Raw genomic sequence first — 26950 nt, forward strand, 5'->3', positions numbered from 1 at the left:
GACTATTGCACTTTTCATTACCCTTCTCTTTTGCCTTCTCCTCGTGGTCACCTTCTGGATCATGGAGGAGAGCACACCCGCTCATAAGACATTGCTGACCACCGTTCAACCTACCACCACGAAAGAACACCATCTGATCTCACTTTCACCCCAACTCCGAGAAAGGCGTAAGGAGTTCTGGAATAACTCTTTTGTGCAGTTGCTCCACCAACACAATCTTGCTGCCAACGCCACTAATTGCTGGATCTGTGGATTGCTACCACATGCCACTGGACACTCTATCCCTTTCATCCCTTCACCTTTTTCTGTCCATGGTTCCTGCCTCGCCTGGCTAATCCTCCTGCAAGAAAGCTACAAGGACAATGCCACTTCCGGCAGAACCATGTCACACTTCTACCATGGGTTCTGGCTGAACAAAACTGGAAGAACTTCTGCCCTCTGAGATCGAACACTTCCTTTCACATGGACATCCCTGCCAAAGAACGAGTTGAAATGCAAGTGTTCAACAACCCAGCCAGACCCACCTTCTCTTACCTCCGGAAACGGACGGCCGCCACCCTAACAGTGGCCCTGTCCGTCATCAACATCACTGGATTTGTGTGCCTCGAAGGCCTGGGGGCGCAGCTGGTGGGCCACAGCTCCTGCCTCATCACCCGAACATTGGACTCAGTTGACCCACCCTCCTTTGTTGCCTCCCCGAATATGTACTTCGTCTGTGGTACTAAGGCCTACACCTGGCTTCCGAAAGGTTGGGGAGGCACCTGCTACATCGCCTTTGTCCTTCCTCCGACATATGTGGCTCCAGCAAACCATCACTGACAGAAACGGGCCAAAGACATTGTGCAAGCCGACTCCGCCGGAGCACAGTTCATGGACGCAGTGAAAGGCCTTGTTCCACTCTGGGGTCCAATGGCAAACAGCCGTGCCATCCGCCACTTAACCCAGGCAGTCGAAACGGCGATGAACATTATGGCTGGCGCCCTCGCCAACAACACCGCCGAGCGCCAGGCCGTCCGCTTAGTGGCCCTTCAGAACCGCCTCGTTCTAGATGTGGTTCTGGCTGATCGTGGAGGAGCATGCCGCATCATTGGGTCCAGCTGTTGTACCTACGTACCGGATAACTCACCCTCAGTCTACAAAGCAATTGAACACCTCCACAGACTGTCCGCAGAGGTCCATCAAGAGCAAGAAGAATGGTCACTGGGGAGTTGGTTTTGGGACACTATTAAAAGTTGGGGATGGAGGCTGTTTTCATTTATCCTCATACCAATTGTGATACTATGTGGATGTTGCTTGGGGATTCAGTGTCTGACACCTTTATGTTCGCTTTTTATGAACTGCATCTGCCCTAAGACTTTGGACTTTGAAACAGAGCGAATGAAAGCTCTGTATGAGGTGGAAGTTCGAAGTATTATGGGGATAGATCCGAACTAGACAAGCTGGCGAGATATGTTAAAAGGGAGGACTGTGGAAATTTAGCTTGTAACTGAACATTATCTGCGCCATCTTGCCTCTCCCCAGCGCCACGCACAGCGAATGCACAGCCGCCATTTTAGGCACCCCACTCTCTCCCCGCTCATTCTCGATCGCCAGCGCTTTTCCCTGGGGCTGCGAGCATCCCCCGCGCGCCGGCCACCCCCGCTCTCTCATTCACGGGCCATAAACCCTCTCATTCAGCGCGACCCTGCCATGGAACCACATCCCACACCTGACCGACATCCCATACATGGTCATGCCCCTCTTTGATAAACCCCCTTCCTCTGCGCCCCATTGTCCGAATCGATCCCAGGCCATCACCTAGCCCTGCGGATGCAGTTTATTGCCCCTACTGTAAGGGAAACACCCCACATCAAAGGGATTACGGTGGATCAAAACCCCTACCCCCTGAGACCCGGCCGGTTGCACACACCCCCGGGAATTGGCGGAATATCCAGCTGCGTGATAGCCATCTCCTACTGTGGGTGGGGTGGGGACTTCTACTGTAGATATGTGTGGGAACGAGCTTGAAGTGGGGGTTCCAAGGAATGTCTTTCCGTACATCAAGGTCTCAATAAGAATGTACCATGTGTAATAAAGCAATAAACCTGTGTATAAGAGGCCAGGCCTCAGAGATGCAGTTAGAGCACCTCGTGACGATACCTTGCTGTCTGATCTGATGTGTTCTGCTCCGACGGAATAAAACTTTGTTTCCTGCCTTCCAGTCTCCGGCGCCTGCCTCTTTCATTGGTAAATTATCGAGTGGTATGAGAGGCGATTACCGCCGGGCAATACTTGAAGGGTTATCGACTGAAACTGCCGCTACCATTTAACAATTGTACAGTGCAAGGGTCAATCAAGAAAGGCGACTTCGTAATAGTGTGAAACAAAAGCCCCCTCACTGCAATTTCCTCCCACTTCCCTGGTCTGCAAACATCAGACCCCTAAACCCCCCCCTCCCTTCCCAACTCATGCCCACACCCTCTTCTTCCTCATTGCACAACATGACAATTACCACAATACTGTAGGGTTTAGACACCTCCTTGATACAGCAAGCGAGTCGTGCTACGTGGTTCTCAGCAATCTTTCTATGGGGTCTCCCATATCGGGCTGTTCCAAAAACGCCAGGTCTATACCTCTATATGTAGCCCATCTGGACCATATTTTCCCATGTTTTGCTGGGCACCCCCGGGCCTGAAAGACCGCGATTTCCGCAATCATACAGCGGTCCAACGCCTTCTTCCAAGGACCCTCGGCCCAGATGCCCAGGGGTCGGTCATATAAAAAAGGGCGTCATCAGCGTATAGTGCAATCTTATCTATGTAGTCACTAGACCACTCCATTCCCCGCATCACCGCGTCCCGGCGCACCCAGGCGCACCCAGGACGCCAAGGGTTCAATAGCGAGGGCGAAGAATAGGGGGGAAAGCGGACACCCTTGACGGGTGCCACGGCGGAGCGGAAACGAGGTCGACTGGTGTCCCGTGACCCGGACCAACGCCGTCAGGCCCGTGTACAAAAGTCGAATCCATGTTGAACTTTTCCTTAGTAAAATGTCACATACATAAGTAGGTTCTTGACAGGAGTCCCATCAATGCATGTATCAGTCTGAAGCACGGCCCAATCCTTGGGAGAAAGATGTATATGCTCACCCTGCACTGGGATCTCCAAGCGTGAACCATCAGTGAACGCCTTAGTCAGGTGGACGACCCAGATTTCTAAGACACATTTGGGATGTTTATTATACTACTAGGCCTGCCAATACCATTTATAATCTTCCTAGATGCTCCAGAGTTAGATTGCTTAGCACTAAATAGCAGCTTTGTTCACAATGTATCTGTTTTTGTTTTCCGATCTTCCCAAAGTTGTTTTTTATAACGGGGGTAGGCGCTGGAGAGTAGGAGGGAGCCGCTGTGGTAGTCACTGTAGTCATCAGGGGTTCAAAAAATAGGCCAGCAGGCACCTGTGTTGATGTAGGTTCAAGAGCTTGTGTGGAGGATTAATGAGCTGGTAGTTGGCAGGTAGCTGGATTAATCTTTATGGGCCTTACTGGAGTTGTTTGGCCTTGTTACCTTATTGCCCACTGCCCTGTGTCTCGGACAGCTGTCCTGGTGGCTTGGAATCTTGGGGACTAATCGGAGGTTGCTTTTATCGCAGGACCATGTAGGACCATGCTGCCAGTGCAGCGCCCACGGCAAACAGCAGAACCAGACTGTCCGCGATTGCGGTGAGTGGCAATGGTGGCAGGAAGTGAGCGGTAATGGAGACGAGCCCTGCCGCATCTGAGCTTGCTTGCCACTTTCGCCCTGCTGGCACACGGAAATATTGTGGCAGACTCGCGCTAGACTCACCGCAAGCTTGGGCCTCATCGTCTTCACCCAAGATGCACGGTTGAAGTGTCAGCAGGTTCTCACAGTCTCTCCTTTCTCCCCTTTGGCCCGGCAGCTTGCTCACTCAGCTAGCTTGCACACTTGCTCCTCCCCCTCGTTAGCGTCAGCGTAGCAGTGTGATTAATTAAAATCTTTACAATATTAAAAACTTGCATGCTCAGACTGATGAGACACTAATACATAAACCCAGTAAGAACCATGACTCCTAAAAAAAAGAAAGGTCATTTGGCAAGAGGCTCATTAGGGCTTGCAATGTTTAAAATCTAATTAATCTAGAACAGAGAAGAAATATATCAGCATTGAATTAAGTTATGTTATCTGTTATGCTATCTAATTTGTCAAGCGCAATGGTTACTCCAACGGAGTATCCCAGCGCTAAGATTCCACACTATACAGGGAAAAAGAACAAGATATTATAGTTGTCTGAAAAAACACGATTTTAACTTTTTCCGAATAATAGTTTCGGACCACTCTTGCCTTAGCTCAGCATGAAGAGAGTTCCTCAGTTTTGTGGCCCGATAGCTTAAGGAGTGACCTCCCATGCGTACTCTGGTTATTCTGGGAACTTTAACCAGCACAGCACCGGCATCCTCGGATGACAAGTAGGTTGCTAAGGTTTAATCAGGGTGTTTAGGTAACAGGTGCCCCTTGAGTTCATAATCCTGTGGCAAAAGCAAAGTGCTTTAAAAAAGATTCTTTCCCTCATCAGGAGCCAATGAAGATGTTTTAGGGTAGAGCCCGTAGGGGAGAACCTAGGGGCATTAAGCAGCATTCAAGTCGCAGCATTCTGAATGCGCTGAAGAGCTCTCATGCTGTCTTGGGGAGCCCTCAGGTATAGCACATAACAGTAGTCCAGCCTAGATACTAATAAAGCTTGGACCACTGTCTTTTTGGTCAGATCCGGGAGCAATCCCAATGTTTTAAGAAGCATCTTTAAGATGACAAAATATATCCCTGCTAGGTTGATTGATCAAAAGAAAGATTGCTGTCAAACCAGATTCCTAGGTTTTTGATCTTGGAAAAGGGATAGGTCCCTGGGCATCTGGCCACCATATGGTTGACCAGATAGTGGGCTGTTTCCCCACAACCAACACCTTTGTTTTTCCAGCAGTTAAGACAACTATGGTCCATCCAATCAACTACACTTACCAGGCAATTCCTGAAATTAGTTGCAGAACAACCCTCATCCTGACATAAGGAGACAATTAACTGGGTGTCATCGGCATTGGCCACGATTTTGGCTCCTAAGCCCTTCATCACATCCGCTAGAGGGCGCATGTATAGATTGAACAGGGTCGGGATAAGAGCCAAAGTCTGTGGCACCCCCTGCAGTAATTTAAAGATCTCTGAGGCAAAAGGCTGTTGGATCATCTGAAAGCTGCAATTCTGGAGAAAATTTTCTATCCAACTTGAGGCTACACCCTCAACACATAAATCCAACAGCTATTCAAGAAGGCTATCTTACCCTCATCAGTGTAGACAGTACCATAAAGGGCTTAGTCACAGTTGAAATGCTTGCTGTGGTAATCCAGAGTTCGGCTCTTGCAACTGAGCTGAAACAACTGGCTGCCATAGTACATGCACAGGGCAGTGGAGGGCTATGTTTAACAACTTAAAGAGTCTTCTGCTGATGGTGCTTGGGGTGCTTGTTCTCTTATGAAGTGGCTGTGATGATGCAACCTACGACTCCAGTGGTGAAAATGGAAAGTGGTTTAGTAGACTGGCTTATGAGGTAGGTACAAGGGACGATTGGAAAAGAAATGGTAATTTGGAAATCTGGCCTCAGAAATACGTACAAGTAGCGATTGTCAACTGGGTTATTTGGGTCTTGGCCAGGCAGTTCGAGCACTGTTATTTGTCGGTAGTTAACCAGTTCCCGAGTTGGCTGTCTCTGAGGGCGAGTTGCTGCCATTATTTGCCACTTTTATTTATGATTGTGTGAGGCTGATGTATTTCCCACATTTTGCTAATTCCATTGGCACCATGATAGTGAACACCAAGTTCATGACCTCCTTCATGTTTGGATGCCGTGTGCAAGAAAAAGTTGTTTAAACAAACTGCGGCATGGTAGCAAAAGTGACATGCAACAAAATAACAGGTGGTTGAAAGATTCATACTTATAGTTGCAGAGTCTACAGTTTACAATTTTAGTGAGCAACAACCATCTCAGATTGACTTCTTTAGTTTGTAGGCCATTAGCCATGCAAAAATGTCTTGCATAAGGCAGCTTCTGCGGATGGCAGAGGAGAGATACGTTTGAGGTCTGAGGAAGTCCGGCTGTGCAATAACAAATGATTGCCCCATCGCTTGTAGTAGTCTTGTTTTAATGAGTTTATCCAAATCACTTACCTTCAATAGTATTTTTGTTTGTTTTTTCAGTGTGGCTTTGAGAGAGGCACACAAAAGCTGTAAATTAGAATTATGTAATTTGCTTCTGCCCAGCGCTCCAGTTCCTTCAAGAAGGTGGAGGCATAGGCCTTGGCTTCAATTTCCAGGAAGGCTATACGGTGATAGTTCGATGGATACCCTTCAGCTCTCAGAGACCTGAGTGGTCAATAGACAGGTTTGGTAAAGGGGAAATATTATTGCAGACCACAGGTCGGGATCTCCTTTAAAGACCTTTGCAGGTATGCCAATTGGTCCGGGAGCTATTGTTTCTCTAGCCTTCTTCAAAAAATTAGAAATACCATATTCTGCTAGCAGGGCCCCTGGGTACTGGATTTCAGGGCAATGGTTTTGAGGCTTTGAGTCGTCAACAGTAGCTGTTATAGCAGCGTATAGGTTTTATATGTGCAGAATCCTCTGCGATTCAGAGATGACGTTAATTCCACCCGTTGCTGAGCTTGTTTTGTTTTCTAAGATACCTCCATAGGGTAGCATGCCCCCGTTTACCCATCAGTGAATATACGTGCATCCATTCTCTATCCATCTGTTCATGTTTTGCAGTACAGCAGTTTAAGCTGTTTATTTAAGATCTACAATTGCGTTTACAGTTTGGCTTTAGTTGTTGCTTTATGGCAGGCTTTTGGAATTCTACGTATCTTCAGTTTACAAACAGTAATTTGGGATTTTTGGGGGAGAGCAAGCTGTTGCCAAACACTTAATGTATTTCATTAAGAATTGAGTCCGAGTTGGCCAGGAGGATTTTACCACGCATGGTCTTAAGGTTTGGGCCTCTGGAAGATTCTCATTCTTTGAATTTCCAAAAATTCATTAGTCTCCATTTTGTCATTCTAATTAGATGCCAGTTTTCATTGCCAGTTGAGTCAGCTATTGTCCTTGGGTTTTTGTGCCTGGTGGAGCTGAGATTAAAAGAAATGACTAGAGGGAAAGCTTACTAGAGCGTCATTGATTTTTGCTGTGGTGAACACATAGTCCAAAGTACTTACTCCCTTGCAAGATTTCTGAAATGCAAGTGTCGGAGATGTACTTTTGATTGTGTGCTGAATTGACTTTAGACTATGGTAATGAAAGAGAGTGACAAGAAGACTAATCGCATGGCACCCCATAGCCAGGTCTGTTGGGTCGATTCCCAGATTTCGCTGACTGAAGTCGCCACATATGGTGACTGCCTGGGCTGTGTTTTCATAGAGCATGGATTCAAGGGAGTCACAAAGTTGGATCAACCTATCTATATGTCCTCCACCAAAAGAACTGAAACATACATTAACAAACAAGATCTTCAGGTACAGGTCATTTATTCATAGTCCTTGCAGCTTCACTAGCTGGAACACTTCATCTTGCGGTTTAAGAATTTTAATTTTCAAATCCAGATGCAGTCTTACATAGATTGAGAGGCTGCATGATGGACTACCGAATATATCCGTTCTTGTGGCTGCTTGGTGGAATTTGCAGAAGCCGGGAATTGCAGTTAGGCCGGTTGCCCATGTTCTTGGAGTCGCTGCTAGTCACCAGTCCAGCGCAACCTGGTTGCCTTGGGTGGATGCATTATATAGACTAGAATTTTCTTGGTTAGAGCAGTGAGCCACAGCTATCCTTCAATAGGTCTCGGCCGGCTCCCTGGCTGCCATGGGGGAGGCAAGGCATCTCATCCAAGAGAAGGTGATGTGTGGTGTCCACGACAGGGGAAGTTGCTTGTCTTGGCGGTGAGGCGTCTGTTCTGGTGACGATGCGAAGTCAGCAAGTTTGCGGAGTCACCCTTGGCAGTTATCGGTGCAGCAATAACAGGTTGCAGGTGCTGGCGATGACGGAGTCTATGTGAGCGCTGGTGTCGGGCACGGACGATAACTGCAGGCATCAAAGGGCGTCGGAGCTGCAGTGCAGACCAGGCGGTACGTCATTCACTTCACGAGCGGGGCCCTAGGCCTAGGAGCAGTTCGCAGCATCACGGCGGCGTGGCTGATGGCGTCAGAATCAGGTTTTCTTGCTTCTTATAGGTTTCTTCCAGCTCCCAGCAGCTCAGAACTCTCAGCAAGGGAGTTTAAGGGAACTGGGAGGGAAGTCTTTGTATCCCTCAGACTTCAGAACAGGAGGCCAGCACACTTCAGGCCCTTGGAGCTCTTCTTCGAGCAGGTTCAAAGCAAAGTTCCAGACTTTGTCCTCTCCTTGGCAGAAACAGCAACTTCAGGCCACCCCCCACATTACACAGCAAAGGGGCAGTACTCCTCTCACAGTTCTTCAGCTTTTCTCCTTGGCAAAGGTTCTTCTTGAGTCCAGAAGTAATCTAAAGTTCTGGGGTTTCGGTTGTAACACTTATACCCCAAAATGTCTTGTTCAAACCATTTCTGTCCTCACTGGTGCAGTATGACCACAGGGGGTGGAGACAGCATTAATCAAGGGAGACAGGCACTATTCAGGTGCAAGGAAATCTCCTCCCACTACTCTAAATGCACCCAAGCCCCATTCAGCTCAGCTCTGAGTCATCCAGGAAGGGCCAGACACACCACAACCACCCCCCTCCCACACCAGTGGCTGTCTACAGTGAATGCACATCCCCAGCCCCTGTCACTACAAACCAGACAGTCAATACAGAAACAGGCAGAAGCACAGATTGGTTAAACAAGAAAATGGCTACTTTCTAAAAGTGGAATTTTCAAACACACAATTTAAAAAACATCTTTACTAAAAGATGTGTTATTAAATCCTGAGTTCAGAGAGACTAAACTTTATTTCTTTAGCTTGTCCCAATGGGAAGTTATATTTGTAAGATGTTACAGAGTATTTCCCATTCTATCCTATGGGGCAAGATAGACTTTCAATAGTGAAAAATGAAATTTGCAGTATTTCACTATTTGGACATGTCACACACACCAGTACATGTCCTACTTTCCCATACACTGCACCCTGCCCACGGGGGTGGAGGTGGGGGGGTACCTTGAGCCTACCATAGGGGTGCATTACATGTAAAAAAAGGGAAGTTTAGGGCCTGGCAAGTGGGTGAACTTGCCAGGTCGACATGGCAGTTTAAAACTGTGCACAAACACTGCAGTGGCAGGTCTGAGATACCTTAACAAGGCTACTCATGTGGATGGCACAACCAGTGCTGCAGGCCCACCAGTAGCATTTGATTTACAGGCCCTGGCACACTCAGTGCACTTTACTAAGGACTTAATAGTAAATCGAATCTGCCAATCAGTGAGATCCAATTGTAATCACTATTTACACAGAGAGAATATGCACTTTAGCACTGATTACCAATGGTTAAGTGCTCAGAGTCCTATAGCCAACAACAACAGGTCAGGAAAAATAGGAGGAAGAAGCAAAAAGTTTGGGGATAACCCTGCAAAAAAGGGCCAAGTCCAACAGGATAGTGTATAGGGACATCTGGCGCAGGACTGCCAAAGCTGTGGTGATGCTGCCCACCAGATTAGGACTTCAATCCTGGTCTGGCGCGAGGTCCAACAGTGGTCTGACAGTGGCAGTCTGTGAGGCTCATAGAAGAGCCTAACATGCAAACTGCTGCTGCCAGAGTGCAGACTGCACCTTCTTGAATGGTGTGGCATACATGCCACATCGTGCAGGAAATAGGGGTGCCAATATAGCGGGGCAATACGTGTGCCCCCCATGCACCCCCAAGCCCAATTCTGGCCTGGGGCCCTACTGGGCCCCCTGTATTGCTTTCCACCAACCTTTTTATGGTGTCTTCACCACCATGAAAATATGCTCAGCGGTGCCGGCTGCAGCACTGCCAGCATACTCCTGGCAATTAAAGACTGCCAACCAAGGGTTATCTATGATCCTGGTGGTGCAGGCAGTCTTGTGGCAGTCCGACTGCCACAATCATAACATTGTGGGCAGGTGTGCAGTGTAGTAATGATCAGACTGCCACCACGGATTCGGCAGGTTCTATGGACCACCAAACTCATAATAAGGCCCTTACTATTGTAAGGGAACAAGAACTCTCTCTGGGACTCTACCTACTGGCCATCAGAGCTCTGGCCCACACCTACCAACTCGGCCAGGAACCTGGGAATCATTCTGGATGACAAGCTCAACATGAAAGCACAGGTCAATCCGGTCAGCTCCTTCTGTTTCTATATTCTCTGCATGCTCTGCAAGATCTTTGAATGGCTACCCCAGGACACCAGGTGCACTATCATGCAAGTCCTCATCCCAAGCAGATTAAACTACGGCAAAACACTTTATGCGGGGATCTCCACCCATCTGCTCCATCAACTCCAGACCATCCAGAAAGCAGCAGTGAGACTCATGCTTGACCTCCCAAGATGCACCCACATCGTACCACATCTCAGAGAGATCACTGGCTTCCCATACACAAACGCAGCCAATCCAAACTCTGAATGCATGTATGCAAGACACTGCACAACATCGGACCAACATACCTGAAAAACCACATTCACTTCCACCGACACCCCAACCCACCGGACACCTGCACTCCGCCTCAATCTCACTCGCACTCCTACCCCTCAGCATCTACAAAAGAACTGGAGGTCTAGCATTCTTCTACATCACACTATAGACCTGGAACAGCCTCACTCAACACATCAGAGCCTCAACCTCACTTCTTGAATTCCGTAAGAAGCTGTAGACCTGGCTCTTCGACTAACTCACAGAGGCCGACTCTCAACACCTTCAGCCTCACATCAACAAACCTGCTCCAGTGCCTGGATACCCTCACAGGTAATAAGACACACTAGACAAATCCATGTAACATAACATAACATTGCATTACAGGTCTCCAAGGAGAAACTACAAATCAAACCTTTTTAAAGATAAATCTAGCCACATTATACCCATGCTTGATAACACTAAAAATTTCCCAAACCTAATTTTTGATATCGTAAAACAATCAAAGTTTCACTCATCCTCCAGCACAGTCACCACACCAGCATTAAAATGTGACAAATTGCATTCTTCTTCTTTGAGAAAGTAAAGTCTATTGAGCAATTCCTCCCCCCAAAACCTACTATCCCTGATGATGGCACACTGACCCGCATACTTGGTCACACTTTGAAACAATTACTGAGTCAGAGTTAAATGGATCTATAACTAGGGTCAATCCTTTCAATCATCTCTCACTGATGCTTTGCCTGGCTCACTAAGCAAGGAAATGGCTAAGATTCTGCTACCTTACAGGACGTCCCTAGTGAAAAGTCTGAAAATTGTTGACATCTTCCCCATCCTCAAAAATCCAATGTTGCCCCCAATGACCTGAAGAACTGTTGCGTGGTTTCTACACTTCTCTTTTTATGGAAGGTATTCGAAAGCTGTACAGCATCACAGCTATCTCTTCATATCCAGTGCAATAACCTTCTCATTGTTTTCCAACCTGGCTTCAGGCAGGGTTGTGACACAGAAACAGCCCTTCTTTGTGGATGGCTTTCTCCCACTCCTCTACTCAGGGAACTCTTGTTTTCTTGTGCTCCTGGACGTTTTGGCTGACTTTGATACAGTCAACCATCACATTCTGCTTAGTATATTGAAGGAAAGGATGGGTATAAATGGGGCAGGCCTAAAGTGATTGACTTCTATTTGCCTAACCCTTCACAAATAGTGAAAATAGGGATCTTTGTCTCTGGCAAAAACAGCCTAAACCAAGGGGTTCAAAAGGGCTCTATTCTCTCCTCAACCCTGCTTAATCTATATCTCTTTGTGAGATGTTGAGAAAATCTGGACGCCTCTATCATCAATATGTGAATGGCATCCAAATCTACCTGATGATTGTATCCCCTGAAGACATCTGTGTTCTCTCCTCCACCTTCAACAAAGATCCAAAATGGATGTCCAACCACCATTAAAAACTCGATCCAACAAAAATGGATTTTCTACTAATCTCTAAAAAAAAAAAAGAAAAAGAAAACAACCTCCCTATCCAAGAGTAGATGGAATCTTTCTTGCCCCTGAACAGCAACCTGCTCATTGTGGAGAATGCCAAATAATTGATTTTATTCTTGATAATCATCTGGATTTCCAGTGACATCCTCAGCCATGGCCAAAAGTGCATGCTACCAGCTAAGACTGCTCTGAGGTGTCAAGCAGTTCATTCCTGAGCAGGACTTGGAACCTTTGGCCCAGGTGTTGGTTCTTTTCAGACTGGATTATGGAAACCTAAAGCTCATCTTGCTCCTGAAAGAGCAGTGCTACATCCTGCTGCCCCTAGTGACAGGCAACAAGAATTTCAACCACATCTCTCCTGTTCTCCAATCCATGCAATGGCTCCCGTTCGATGCAAGAGCCCTATTTAACAGTGAATGCATTACACGTAATGTCCTTCCCAATTCCATTCCTGCCGACCTGCTTGGAAAACTGAAAGTCTCTGAAGCTCAGTGAGACTCAAGAAAAACTAAGTCGCTCCTGCTCAAACCAACAACTTTCGGGCAAGAATGTTGCATGAGACAGGCATTCTCTGTAGGCCAGACATAGGACTAAAGCCTTAAGTCTTACTCCTATGTCTGGCCTTTTCCTGTTTTTGCATAGCCTCATAAATATATATGTATTGCTCTGTGGCAGTCATCGCTGAGTAGCTCTAGTTAGGATTGTTTTTCTATTGGAAATACATTTATCGTATTGCAAATAAATTGGTGCAGTTTGACAAATGGCCACAAAACTTTCCAAAAAAGTGCGATTTTATGACTAGTTTGCACATGAAAAGTTGAGAGGCGATCCATCAAACGACAGTTGAGAAAGAGGGGAGGGCCGTAAATATGTTTTCCCTATTCATTTTCCAGTAGGAACTTTAGGCAAAGCTACAACCTAAATCACTGAACGGATTTCTACCAAATTTTAGATCTAGGTCCAAAAAGAGTGATTTCTGTGTTTTGGTTTAAATACATTGGTAGTTTTTGAGCAATTAATACTCAAAATCATTGTTTGTCTTGGAACGCAGAGCCTCAGAGGATCCCAACAAATCTCAAGCTGATATCTGATTGGCTGCCACCATCTCAAACAGGAAGTGGTGGCAGCCAAGAAAGAAAAAAAGACACAAGTGGGCAGGGTTGGAATACCGTGACCCCCCACACCTGGTGCCGGGGTCCTAGTGGGAACACGCCAGTGGACAACATATATTTTTATTTTGCTGCAAATTCACAGAGGATCCACAAATCTGCTGCAGAATTGAAAAAAGAAAAACAGCAAGCATGGGCTCCTGGATTTGTTTAAAAAAAAACCTCAAAAAAACCCACAGAGGGCCAAAGTGCAAGGCTGAAGAGGGGTTTGTTTTTGGGGTAGGAAACATGTGGCCCTACTCCCTAGGCTAATATTAGCCCCATACCCCAGGTCCTGACATCTTATTTAGGGGGAGAGGGGCATGCAAAACCCACCCTTCATGGATGGATTTTGGACCCGGAAACCCCATCCCTGGGGTCTTGGGCCTTTTTTCATTGGGAGGGAAGCATGAAGCCCTCCTCTTTGGGCTGATTTTGGCCTTGGGAACCCATCCTCTGGGGTCCTGTTTTTTTTTAAGGAAAGGGGGTACACAGCTCCCTTCCTCATGCCACTTTTGGCCCTAGGGACCCCACCATCCAGACCCCAGTCTATTTGTTAAGGTGATGGGGGCCACACGGCCCCCTCCCCAAGCTTCTAAAGGACCCTGTGACCCATTCCCTGGGGCCGCGTAATTAAGTAAAAGGGAGAGGGCCACACAGCCCCCTCCCTTAACCATTAATGGACCCAGGAACCCCATACCCAGGTCTGACTCACGGGCTATGTCTCGGGGAGCCCACCCCCCAGCCATACCGATTTTCCTGCTGGCACTGGCATGGGCAGAGAAATCTGCGTTTGCTCCCGCTAGACGGGAGCATTTTCAAAACTCCTGCCATGAGGGAGCAAACACAAAGGCTGCTTCCAGCTGACGGGAGCTTTGAAAATGTACCCGCCAACTGTGAGCAAACTTTTAATCGGTTTCTCTGACCGCAGTAATGTGGGCAGGGAAACAGATCAAAATATTGCTCCCACCTGTATAGAGCAGCATTAGTAGCTAGTCCCTCTGGGCGGGAGCAATGCGCGCACCCACTATATACGGGTAGCCGGCTGGGACTGCGGGGTCTTGGGCGCCCCCCGCAGCTCCCAACAAGTATATGGTGCGAGTTATGGTTGGGCACTGGGAACCTACCTTTAATAAATGTGGTCTCCAGGGGATGGGCTCTCCGGGGCCAATAATATATCCGGGAGGGGGGCCTCCCTCCCCTTCATTTGTAGTAAAGGCCCCAGGGAATGGGTTCCCCAGGGCCTAATACCCCTTTATTTTAAGTAGTTGCCCTGGGGAATGTGATTCTCAAGGCCTAATAAGGCCGGGGGTGGGAGGCCATGCAGTCCCCATCCTCCTTAATAAAAAAGGCCCTGGAGGGTGGTGTCCCCAGGGCCTAATATGGCTTGGGGAGGTGTGATCACGCAACCCCCTCTGTAGAGAGAGAAAGAAAGACAGGGACCCACATTTACAGGGCCAGTTTATATAACATTACCTATGGCAGAACCTCCACCCCACTGTTGTCTCACCATTGCTGGGAGCTGGTAGCTGACCTCTTCATGCACAGCCTGAAAGAAACAGGTAAATTACTTTTTTTGTTTCAGACATTAGAGACATATGTGGGAAACAAGTGCATATGTTTCAATTCTCCTTTGCAGGATGACTTAACCTGGTCAGAAAATGCAGGATATGTACTTAAAATTAGGAAAAGCATCGGTACACGGGACAGTCCTTTGAAAAACAGGACTGTCCTGGGAAATCTGGGACATCTGGTCACTCTAATTCTCTGGTAGTGCAACAAGGTTTTGGAACTTCCTTCAACTAGCCCTTCACACAACTTCTTGTCTACTCACTTCTAAGGAAAGTTAAAATCCTCTTATAAGAGAGATACTTTGGTTAAAGTGGGTATTGCTGCAGGGGGGGTGTCCAAGATGGTGGACAATTCAGTTGCGTTGTAGCGAGCTCCTCTTGAATCGCTCCTCATCAGCATTCTGAGTGAGCGCACACTGAGTTTGGCCTGTGCAGCCTGCCATGGTGCCTGCAGCACCGATCTCAGCTGGGCACATGCACCCGAGCGAGGAGATACCAAAGACGGTGTCTTGGATCTGACATGAGTCTGACATGCGGCGAAGTGAAGCTACTGGTGCCTGGAGTTAGGCATCGAAAGGACTAAGGTGTCCTCACCAAAATAGACAGTACACAAGGAGCAATGGAACCTGAGGACACGCCATGATCACCCAAGGGGCAAGCATCCCCTCACACCTCTCTGGTTTGAGCGTGCACTCTAGCATCGCTGAGGGTCTCACTAGCTGAACGAGCCACCACCCTACCTGGATTCACAGCATGGAGAGGAGGCTCCTGCCACCCTGCTTCATCCAGGGCCCCCGGTTGTTAGGGAGCCTCCCCTAATACTGACTGCCAGGGGTACCCGGGGGTGTGTAACCATCATGGGCACCGGGCGCACATGGCACACAAAATCCCGAAGACTTAATATCCAATAGCTCAATGGGCCTGCAGCTCCTCCGGGTTGCCTGCTTTGTGGCCCCACGGGCCTACCCTGTTTGGCGGGCTACAACCTGTCCCCCCCCCCCCCCCCCCCGGAAGCATAGGAGATATAGATGGCATGGGAGGTAGAGCCAATACATGGTCAAAAGGCGTCTGAGCTGATCTGGGACTGTTGAGAATGTCACAATGACCTCCTTGCCACTGTGAAAGCCACAGTCCTAGGGAGCTACAGACTACTGCCTGTATGTGCCCCACAGGGAGCCCCCCGCTTCTCCAAGTGGCCCTTCATAATATGGAGAACCTCCTCTCCTTCAGGGTGGGTAGCACCAACAATTGCACGAGCGGCACTGAGACCCAATGGCTGCTCGCTATGCCACAATCTGGCTGTGAGCCACCTGAAGTGCTGAACTGTTCATGGCTGAGCTGATTTCCCATGGTCTGTAGCACCTGATATATATTTGTGGGTGTAATCATGGACAAACATAGGGGTCCCAGCAGAGGAGGACTACAGGAAGATGCTGATTGCACACTAGAGGACACATGCTCCAGACAGGCCACCACCAGTGTGGTTACGCAACATTTAGGGAGTACATGGGCAAATATAAAGCAATCATGGATGTAAAAAACACATAAGAAAAGAGCCCAAAATTGATACTGTGGCACTGGGCCTGGGGCTGCTACGAGCGGACCACAAAAAACACCTGCAGCGAGTGGAAACCAACAAACCTGTACTGGAAACAATGCGTTCCTCAGTGCACAAGGTGCAAGCTCAACTCAAGGTGCTACGCGATGAAGTGGACTATCCGAAAATAAAAGCAGATGATGCCACAGTTTGCTCCAGAAGAAATAACATATGTATTCTGGGCCTCCCCGAGAAGGTGAAGGGGCCACGCATGGTCAGCTACTTAGAAGACTGGTAAATATATACAGTGTTGGCTAGAAAACAATGTTTTGTCCATTGAGCGTGCACATAAGGTCACGAGTCATCTTGCTCCATAGGGGCTCCTACCTAGCCAGTGGTTGCATGGCTCCTTAATTAGTGGGACAGAGACCACATATTGGAAACCTCATGCATTAAAGGACCCTAGACTGTTGAGAACTGTGATGCGCACATAATTTCCGAGATGGTGAGATTACCAGATACTTCACTTCTCCTTCAGACACCTGGGTGTGGCTGGAGTGGAAGGGGGAAACAAGGTCAGACTATCCTGCTGACATGGGTGAAGGATGGCACAAAATCCACGCCACGCAGATGTGAATACTCCTGTAGACCATGAAGCAAGCTGACTACAGAACAGGCCACCAGAGAACTCGCAAGAGTGGTGGAGGAACAAGAACTGCAGCATAGCCCACAAGCAGTAACATCACATGGAGATGAGACTCTTCACTTTGATACAGAACCAATGGATTTTGATGATGCTGTGGCAGCTCTGATACCTGGTCCAGAACTAACGTCTATGACTTCTGGACTTCTAAAGAAACTATATGACAGAGGAGGGGTGCCTTGGGCATTTTACTTCTCTGTGCATGCAGGGCTTTGTGTGGGGAATGAAGCTTATCCACGGCAGACAGGGTGACTTGAAAGCATACCCGCAGACATGGACACCCATTCTCTCTTGCTGAGATGTACTCGTTTTCTGCACAGTTCCAATGTTCACATTGTATTGTGGCGGAGTTTAATAGCATCCCTGCCAAGGACAGGGAGTTGGGGTTTGTTCTTTTTCTGAGTCATGATAGTCTGTTCCACTAAGTGTTCTGGGTGGGCTGGCGTGGCTGTGGAGGTGACGCGGGGGGGGGGGGGGGGGGGAGATTGTAGTGTGATTTCCAAGTGCTAGTCAATAGACATGATGGGAGTTGTCTCTCCACGATACACTGGCCTAACCGGGCCTGCCCAAGGCACGGCTAACCACATTTAATGCTACAGAATATTTTCTTATCTAAAGAGGTATCATGTTCACTTTGCATTGCTCCAGGAGACACACTTAGTCAACATCTAGCTAACCAAACTTCAGTGGCATTGGCAGGACCTTGCGGTGGGCACCATCTAATCTGGCTATGCTTATCTGGACGGCCCCCAGGGTTCCAGTCATTCCTAATTCCAAAAGGGTTGGCTTGTATACGGTTCTTGAAGGAGAGCTAGATGGAGCCCCTCTCTTGCTGGGGGCAATTTCACGCCCTAATGGTGGACTGGTCACCTTCCTATCCACTCTGTTCGTGTCCCTCCTAGTCAAAGTACAGGCACCTTTCATAGGGGGATGAGTTCAGTTGTGTACCAGATGTGTTGCAAGACCGCTCTACACCCCCACCTCCCCTTACCGCAATCCATTGTACCATCAAAGTGCCTGCAACAATGTGCACAAGACATACAGGTGCTTGACCAATAGCGCTCCCTATATCCTGTGAGTCGAGAGGGCCCATTTAATCCTGATTATTGCTGTATTTTACAATTCTAACAGCCACTAGGGGGCCCATTTCCTACCTTGCACTAGTGACCATGACACACTGGCTACACTACTGATGCTGGTGAGCCTGACTTAGAGCCTACTAGTACCCTTTTGTAATTTCTCAAAGCCAAAAATAGTCCGGCGAGTAGAGCATGAGTAGAGGTCAGTGTGCAACCTGCAGACCGAACTTTTGAATCGCACCATGGTCACTTCAGTCTTTCATCCTTATAAGGGGAATAAAATCGCTATCTCTGAATTGCACAACATAGACCTGCTATTATTTGTTTAAGTGCACTGTTCCAAATGTGAAATATTATTATCTGCTCCTGATAAGATAGGTGACATAAGATAAGTCACCTTGTCGTCACTTTCCCCACAAGTTTCTAGGCGCTATGCAAATTTGTACGCAATAACACGATTACCTAAGTAATTTCATTGATCTAATTTTAAGGTAAAAATTTATAAGGCCTGCTGGAAATCAAAATAGTCACTTGAAGTTTGCAACAAGAGTTCTGCAACTGATACTGTCCTCTTTAGTGGTATCAAGGCAGCACAATAACCATTTGACACAGGTATTAGACAGTTTTGTAGAGAATGGCACTTTGGTGTACTGTAGTTGTATTTGCATAATGCTTCAAAGCCTTGATAAGGGACCAAAGCACATTAGCAGACGGGTGGCAAACTGCACCGTAGGTTGTGCTTAGCTGGAAAGATGTTGCATTGTAGTGTGAATTATGTGGTAAGTATTTTAGTAAATACAACAAAAAGAACAGGCTCGAAAAAGTTTACTGCATTCAAAACCAATTGTGTTGACAAAACCAATAGTTTTTTTTAGAAGAACCCTCACCCACCTACCTAGTTAGTGGCATGGTTCATCACTGGGTTTCCACCTAAGGTGCCGAGTGCATTCTAGGTATGCTTCGATGCCTGAATACAGCGGAGCAGGATTTTTTTGTTAGTGATAGATTGTCAAAGTGGTGAATTAAAACGGTCTCCAGTATCCCCCTCCTAGCCAGGAGTATTTTAATAGTGGGGCATGTGGCAGGGCTAAAAATGAAATGCTGATGTCTTGGAAATATAATTAATCTCCTGTATCATTAAATTCTGTCTAAATGTTTTTAGTCAAATGAGAGTGGATAGTGAGAGGCTTTCGTCAGGACCAAAAGTGAAAGGCCCAAAACTATTAGGCCTTGAGTGATGTGGAAGCACACACACTAAGGTGTGCTAAGTGGTGGAGATACTCTCTCTATTTTTCTAGGGTTAAACAGTAACTCACGGCTTTTACCTAGCAAGTTTTACATGTGTCTCTCTAAACTTAGGCGACATGGATCCTGGCGGGGGCAATGCCTGTAGTCATACTTTCTTCAAGATCCACTGCCCATGTCAGACACCTATGTATACAAGATCCCGGAGTATTTTAGTTTCATGTGTGATGATCAGAGTGGTGCTCTTATACTGAAATTGTTTGCTATGCTTTAACGTGCAGCAGACTAAAGAACAGTAACAAATAAACATGTGACCTTTATAATATTCTGGTGACTAGTTGAATGGTATGTGTTATGAGTGCAGCCTATGAGGGACGTTTTTGGTGCCTTGAATAATGAGTTATGGAATGTATTCCTGAAGCAAGGCCTTATGCAGGCCCCTTCAGCCACTGTGGTGCAGAGGGTGGCCCAAAACCTTCAAGGGGCCCCCAGCCATCCAGGGAGGCTTGTTTCAGCATGGCTGATGAATATGTAAGAGATATTCGAGACTCAGGCGACCCTCATCATATCCTGTAAGGGGGGCATCATTTTGCATTACACCACAGTTCTGATGTCACTGCAAGCGTTTAGCTATGCTCACACCTGAACTGGAATGAAGTAGAGTGAGAGATAGTTGTGTATCTTTGTTGAAAAAGGCCCTCTTTGCAGGGTCACCACCTAACACTTTACCTTCCTCCTTCCACCTTTTGCTGAATTTGTTTTTGTTGGCTTTAGGAATCTGTGTTCTTTACCACAGTTAACCAGTGCTTAAGTGCTTGTGCTTCCTCCCTAAAACATGGCAAAACTGACTTATACCCAATTAGCATGTAATTCACTTATACACCCCTAATAAAGTGCACTAGATGTGCCCAGGGCCTGTAAATTAAATGCTACTAGTAGGCCTGCAGCACTGCGTGTGTCACCCACTTAAGTAGCCTTTTAAACATGTCTCTGGCCTGCCACTGCAGAGCGTGTGTGTGCAGTTTAACCTGCACGTTCTACCCTACCCAAACCTTCTTTTTTAAAATAAACAAGTCACCCCTAGGATAGGCCAAGGACAGCCCAGGGGAAAGGGTGCAATGTATTTAAAAAGCAGGAAATATACATTTAAGTGTTAACTGTCCTTGTAGTGCAAGACCTATATCTACCTTAGGATAACATTGGAATTAGCTTATGTTGCTTTAATAAATGTAGTTTTCCAATGGGAACATATGACTGGTTCAAGTTTGGTGTTTCTGGAATCCTAATTCAAAATCCTAATTTTTAGGCTATTCTGATTTTAAATTCCAATTATGAAAATGCCACTTAAATTTTTTTTGCATTTTTTCACCTTAACCATTTGGTGCCTGCAGCCTGTATCTGGTCACATGACTGGATGCAGTTGGCATTTGGGCTTTGTGTATTTCCTCCTAGACAGATACACACAATGGGAGCTTAGGTGTGACTGAGGGGGCAATCACTAGCAGAATGGAAAGGAGGAGCTAGGCCCAGCCTCACTTACATCTGAATAGGTTGAGCCTTGTATCCACTTAAAGGGCTGCATAACCCCCGTAGTTAGTCTGAAGCCAGAGCAGAGAAGGCATCCCTGTCAACCAGCAACCCAATTTCTTACAATCTTGTAAACTTTTTAGAGCAAAATGGATTTGCATAGATACAGCTTGCCATACAGGTAGTAGGGCCGGCTATTGTGTGGCCAAATGTGGGACTGTCTGTGTACAGGAAAGGTTACCAGGGTCTGCACTGCAGTTCCCAGTCCATTGTGTGCATCATTTCCACAAAGACATGGCTAGTTCTTTGAAGCTGACAAGGCTGAGGTGCAAATTTCCTCATTTGAGAAATGGCTCTTCCCGTAATTGAAAGAGGTGGTGTTTGAGTTTCACTCCAGTTCATAAGTCTGGCACCAGCCAGAGAAACCATTTAAGGTATTAGAATTCTGTTTTGAAATACATAATTTTTTAGATGCAAGGCACGTAACAAAGTAAATGATCTTGCTTTGGTACAATTTTGCATTTCAGGAGTGACATTTTGTGTTAGTATAATACTTTAGATGTGGGTTAGCTGCCAGTGCTTTAATTGTTGCTGGTGGCGACCACTGGCACTCATTTTTGGGGTCTGACATTTATTTTTCTGCATTACCCAGGGTAAGGAAGGGAAAACACACAAAAAAGAAAGAAGGAAGAGAAAGATTAAAAAGTCAGAAAGGGAGGAAACAGGAACCTGAAAGAGTGAAATAAAGGGGCATGAGTGAGTGTAAACTATGCAGCCTCGGTATTCAGCACACCGACATGTAATTTCACTGGCCCAGGCTTCTGAGCATAGCTTTGTGCACTGCCACTCTTTGTTTTACAAACTAGGCAGTCTTTCTGATTAAGGATCTGAGAAACTTATGTTCAGATTTAGGCTTCCTTATTTGACCACTCTATAATTCTGGACAGAATATTTGATCTCACTGTGCCTCTGTGCACACATCTACAAACTTCTTGCAATGTATAGCAACACACACAAAACAGGGCAGCTTTTGGATGAATAGCAGAGGTTTGCTTTTAGTGAGACATGCACAGATGGTAACTCGTATCTGTATGCCCTCCAAGGCAGGTAGAAGGAGGGAGCGTGCAAAAATCCTATTATTTGAAAATTTGTAAAGAATGTTCATACTAGCCATGCCTTACATACATCAATATTGCTGCCTCACCGATTATGTTCATCAAACGTCCCAAGCAACAGCTAATGACTGATTGGCTAATGCTCAAAATGTTAAAGGGGTCACTGGCCCCTCCCAAATAAAACAAGCATTGGCAAAGTTAATGGGTCGGGTGGTGGCAGCCAACCTTTTGGCTTTGGTTTTGCTTTTGTGTTATGGTTTTTAAAAACGTTATTGTTGGAAAGATTTCAGGCCCTCATCAATCTGAATAAATAGGTAAAATTAAAAATGATGTTGGTCTCAAAAAGTACACGTAGTCCCTGGCTCTTGGGGTAATACTTTGCGTGCCTTTGTGATCCCTGTGAAAAGGCAGACTGCAGTCATTCACAGTGAAGTTAGCCAATGGCTGAAATGACCTGACTCACTGCCCCAGACTGCATGCAGTAGCAGGCGTAAGGAAAATATAAATGACACAAAAACAGACAATGGACGAAGACAACCGGCTGCAAAAACCCCTAAGAGTAGGTATACATAGAAATGTCCTAAAATCAAAAGGTCTTGAACGCTAGGCCTAAAAATGTCCAAGCAACTTTGAGCAGCTCTTTTGAATAGCACCTATTGTGTGTAAGCTCACAGTGGCGTGTGGGATGTTATGTTTGTTGCTTGCTAAGTGCTTAATGCAGACCTGAGTTGCTTCAAAGCACTGGGGTTGGAATAGAAAAGGAGGGATCGAGCTGGGGAGAGCAGATAAGGGAGACACCTAGTGAAAAGAGGTGCTAACACCCAGGGCTGTATGTGGGCCGGATCCTCCTGGTGCTCAGCACCGACAGTTCTAAAAAGCAGGTGCCGAGACAGGTCCCTATCGGGCTATAAGCAGGTGCTGAGACAGGTCCCTATTGGCCTCTCCATTTTTGCCCTCACCCTCAGGGTGAAAAAAAAATCTTAACTCTGCAGCAGTGCCACCCTTCAATGCCTTTGATGTAGCTTTAAAGAGACTCGTTATAGTTCTTTCACAGTCTCACCATTTCAGAACTGAAGCGTTTTCAATATTATATACAGCAAAGCCGCCGTTGTTGCTTATTTACCGTATGCAACTAACAACCATTGACAAAGCCAATAGTCCTGGCTTGTTGTAGGTGCAATGTTACTTGTTTGTATCATATATCTGGATGTAATGACAGAATCAGAAAAATACCAGTCGGGCGGCATACTCAGCCAAGCACAGATATTTAGCTTATGTGTTTTTAAGCCACAACCTTGATTACATCGGCCACGCCCCTTTGAGATACCGAAAGTTTTTTCAGTCCATTTAACATCACACCAGCCGTACAACTTATTTTGTGATTATGTAGTTTTAAGTTGAAAGTCTACCTCTCATGCCCCAAAAATCATTTTTTTTGCAGTGAAAGTAAAAGTTGGAGCTTGGAGGGTGCAGCCTCATTCAGCCCCAAACAGGCCATTTCTACAAAATATTGAGGTGGTCTGAAATGTACCTGATCATTTACAAATTTAGGCCCTGATGAGTGAGCCGGTAAATGCCGGCCCGTGTGTAAACCCCTGTTTAAACACAGCCATAAACAACCTGTGCGTAAACTCCTGCTTATGCATGGGTTGGAGTTATGAGTTTGGCTGAATTTAATGCTTCTGATAATTATCGGATGTGTTAAATACCTCAGCTGTCATAAAATTTTGGCAGGTTAAACCTGCCAAAATTTAACAGGGTGAATTGCATTGTATTTACAGTCCCACAGAGATTATGGTGCGTTTAACACCAAAATCCGAATGTTATTCCACACAAACTGGTGCTAGGTGTTTTTTTTTTATCGCACACGATAAATAACGTACCCTGTGGTATTGTTACTTTTGATGTGCCATACATAGCACCTCAACTCGAAATTAAAGGCCTCTGACTCATTATGCATTCTGATGCGGGACAGACTTTACAGAAACACAGTGAGATTCAAGAACTCCTGCCTATATGTCCATGGAGTAAGAGTGTGTTCTCATACTCCAGACCTCCTGGATTCATGTGTCCCTTGAACACGAGTCGCAGACCAGGCTGTTATACAACGTGTGTCGCACAGTTAATGATTGAAACACACACACACACAGAGCTGGCTATCTTACCAGCTGTATGTCGCCAACTTTAGTAGAAAGCATTTTTCCCAGGAATAAAGTGTGTGGCAATAGTTGTGTGTTTTTTCCGGTGAAACAGACTAAATGCATTGACAGTGTTACAGTCTGCGTACACCCTGCATTTTCTTAGCTGTCAATGGAGGTGGAATCAAGTACGGATGCAACCAATTTACAGCGCCCTGTCTCCGAGTTAAGCCAGTGACGCTCTTCTGTCAGGCCTTAAACGAATAAAGGGTTGCACCGTAGCCCTGGGAGCCTCGGCAATACCTTAACTATAGAAACACCCGGCTCCCTGCGAGAGAGCTCTCAGTCTACGCTCCCTGGCAATTCCTTCAAAAGGAGACACCACAGACACGATCAGCTGTGTGCTCAATCCCTTGATTTCTTCAAGTGGATGAGTTGTGTGCCTGTGGACATGTGTTACTCGTCAGCAGTATGGCATTCCTTGTAAATACCTCTTGCGCAAATTGCGCGCCAATATTCACTTTTATCTCAAACCAATTGCGCTGCGCCAGTTCCAGGAGCACCTAGAATGGCATGTATGTATATAAGGCAGTAAAGAATTCAACGAATTGAACATGCAACTGATCGAGTATGTAGTATGTCCTTTCTAAGGAGCTGTCAGGGACAGATACTGGAAGCTCTCCCAGAGGGGGCCGTGTGTTTGTGTTGGTTCTGTCCCTCCTGTGAATCTGATTCCAGGAGGCCAGCGCGAACAGGCCAGGCTTGGGGAAATGGAGAGCAGCAAGCCTCTCACCCCACGTTCTAATATATAATGATAATACAAATAATCTATATAAAGATACAGTGACGTAGCAAAAGTGCCATGGGCCCTGGTGCAAGGAAGGAAAATAGTCCCCCTGAACACTGGCTCAGAAATTAAATGCAGCAATGATCAGGGTTCAGTGGCCCCTCAGGCCTGTGGGCCCTGGTGCCACTGCACCTGCTTCACCATTGATAGCTACGCCTCTGTAATAACGGGGCACCTACTGCCACAGCATGGCATTCTCTTTGGTACGATACAGTGATCTGCGTTGCAACATACACTGCACCACATGTATATGTAATCATCATTACCACAAAGTTGCACAAAAAGTCCTAAATTGTAATACTTGTCAGTCAGAAGGTTGGCACTTTAAAAGAAAATGGATCATGTTATGAATTATATTTTATGTTATTAACCTTGCCTAAAAGGCTCCTCGGGGCCACAAGCTCCATGATGAGGTTCACAATCAGTCGTCATGAACCGTAGCCACTTAAGTACTGAGGAAGGATGAAAGACTAAGTGGGCCCAACGTGTTTAGAGCAGAGGCTGCAGAGTTCCCACGAGTTCTCAAGAGCACCGCATTTCACCAGCCGATATGGAAGTACAGAAAGTCCCACAACCCCATTTCTAAACTACCTAGAGGAACCGCGTGTAACGAAAAATACCCTGACACGATTCAGTTCCCAGAGCCCGACTATATGAAGCATTTAATTCAGTGCTTAATTTTAACCGGTGGTTGCAGGTGGGCCTCACTGGCATTAGTTTTTGGGCACCGGCACTTATTTTTCCTCAGCAGTCTTTGACCCAGAAAGAAATACAAACGGGGGAGCGAAGGAGGAAGAGAAAGACAGAAAAAGAGCGGCAAAGTGAGAAAGCAGGGCCGAAAAAAGAACGTGCAGAGTGAATTTGAAAGGCAGGGATTGTGTGGTGATGGATTAAATATGCAGGAGGAGGATTAAGACTACACGTCCTTGGCATTCAGTACAGAAGGCATCTGATCAAATGTCGGGCCCCAGTACTCACTATTTTACGTATTAAAGCACTTGATGCCTAAAGTTTCAGACTTCAGGACTGGGACACCTCGAATTGGATCCCAGCTCCCCCACTTCGCTCAACTGCGTGTTCCTAGGTAAATCACTTTAGTCACCACCCTCTCCCTTCAATTCCCTTATTTGCCAAAAAGTGGGAGCGCCTAAAGACAATTCACTTCACAGTGTGCGCTATACAGGAACAGTTGTTCATGCTCATTTACCTCGGTTCCGATTCCAGCGTCGCTTTGCCCTAGGAAGCTCCGCTTATGTGAGCAGTGTCCCGGTTCAGCAGGTTTCCGCCTCAGATCACACACTCTGCTCGCCACCCTGTGAGCGCGAAGACGCGAAGCCGAGAGCATCCTCCTTCCGTGGGATCAGCTCCCATCTTGCATCCTCCTCTCCCCACGCCGTGCCGGAGCTTACGGTCCCCGCCGGGTGACTCACTGCTGCTTCTGGCCACACAGGGGTAGAGTTTCCACGGGGAGACTCTCCGATATCACGGGGACAGAGGTCCAGGCAGCCACAAGCCCCGGGGATCACATATCACAGAGCTTTTGTGATCTCCGAGACAGCAGCCATCCACCACCCCTGCACAAGTACCATGTGCCCTGAATCATTAGCAGGACAACGCATACACAAAAGAAACCACGGCCTCTACCACTCTGCATAGGGGGAAGCCAACAGGTGGATTGTTAAATACTTGGTGGTACACTGGCACTCGACCCGTTAAATTATAGCCTTTTTTTCTAGAATACAAAGAAATAGCCAGACTATAGCTACAAGCAAAAAAAAATGTGACTGTTGGATATATTAATTTTATCCCCCTCCCTTTAAATGGTAGGTTCCGTGCTTCAGCATCATGAAGAGGAGGCAAAAGCTGTCTTTATGTAAAGCCCCCGACACTGAGGGAGACCTTAACCCCTTCATCGCCAC

The 26950-nt window shown here is 46.7% G+C and overlaps 1 protein-coding gene across 1 annotated transcript in view; it reads right to left on the reverse strand.

Annotated features, from left to right (window-relative positions):
* MANEAL (mannosidase endo-alpha like) overlaps positions 1 to 26627 on the reverse strand; it is a 205308-nt gene extending 178681 nt beyond the window's left edge. The window contains exon 1 of the mRNA XM_085647889.1: positions 26239 to 26627. The gene's annotated coding sequence lies outside the window, so the exon portion shown is untranslated. The remainder of the gene's footprint in view (positions 1 to 26238) is intronic.
* Between the last annotated feature and the right edge of the window lie 323 nt (positions 26628 to 26950).

Source organism: Triturus cristatus, chromosome 3_2 (assembly GCF_964204655.1).
Source record: "Triturus cristatus chromosome 3_2, aTriCri1.1, whole genome shotgun sequence".
Taxonomy (NCBI): Eukaryota; Metazoa; Chordata; class Amphibia; order Caudata; family Salamandridae; genus Triturus; species Triturus cristatus.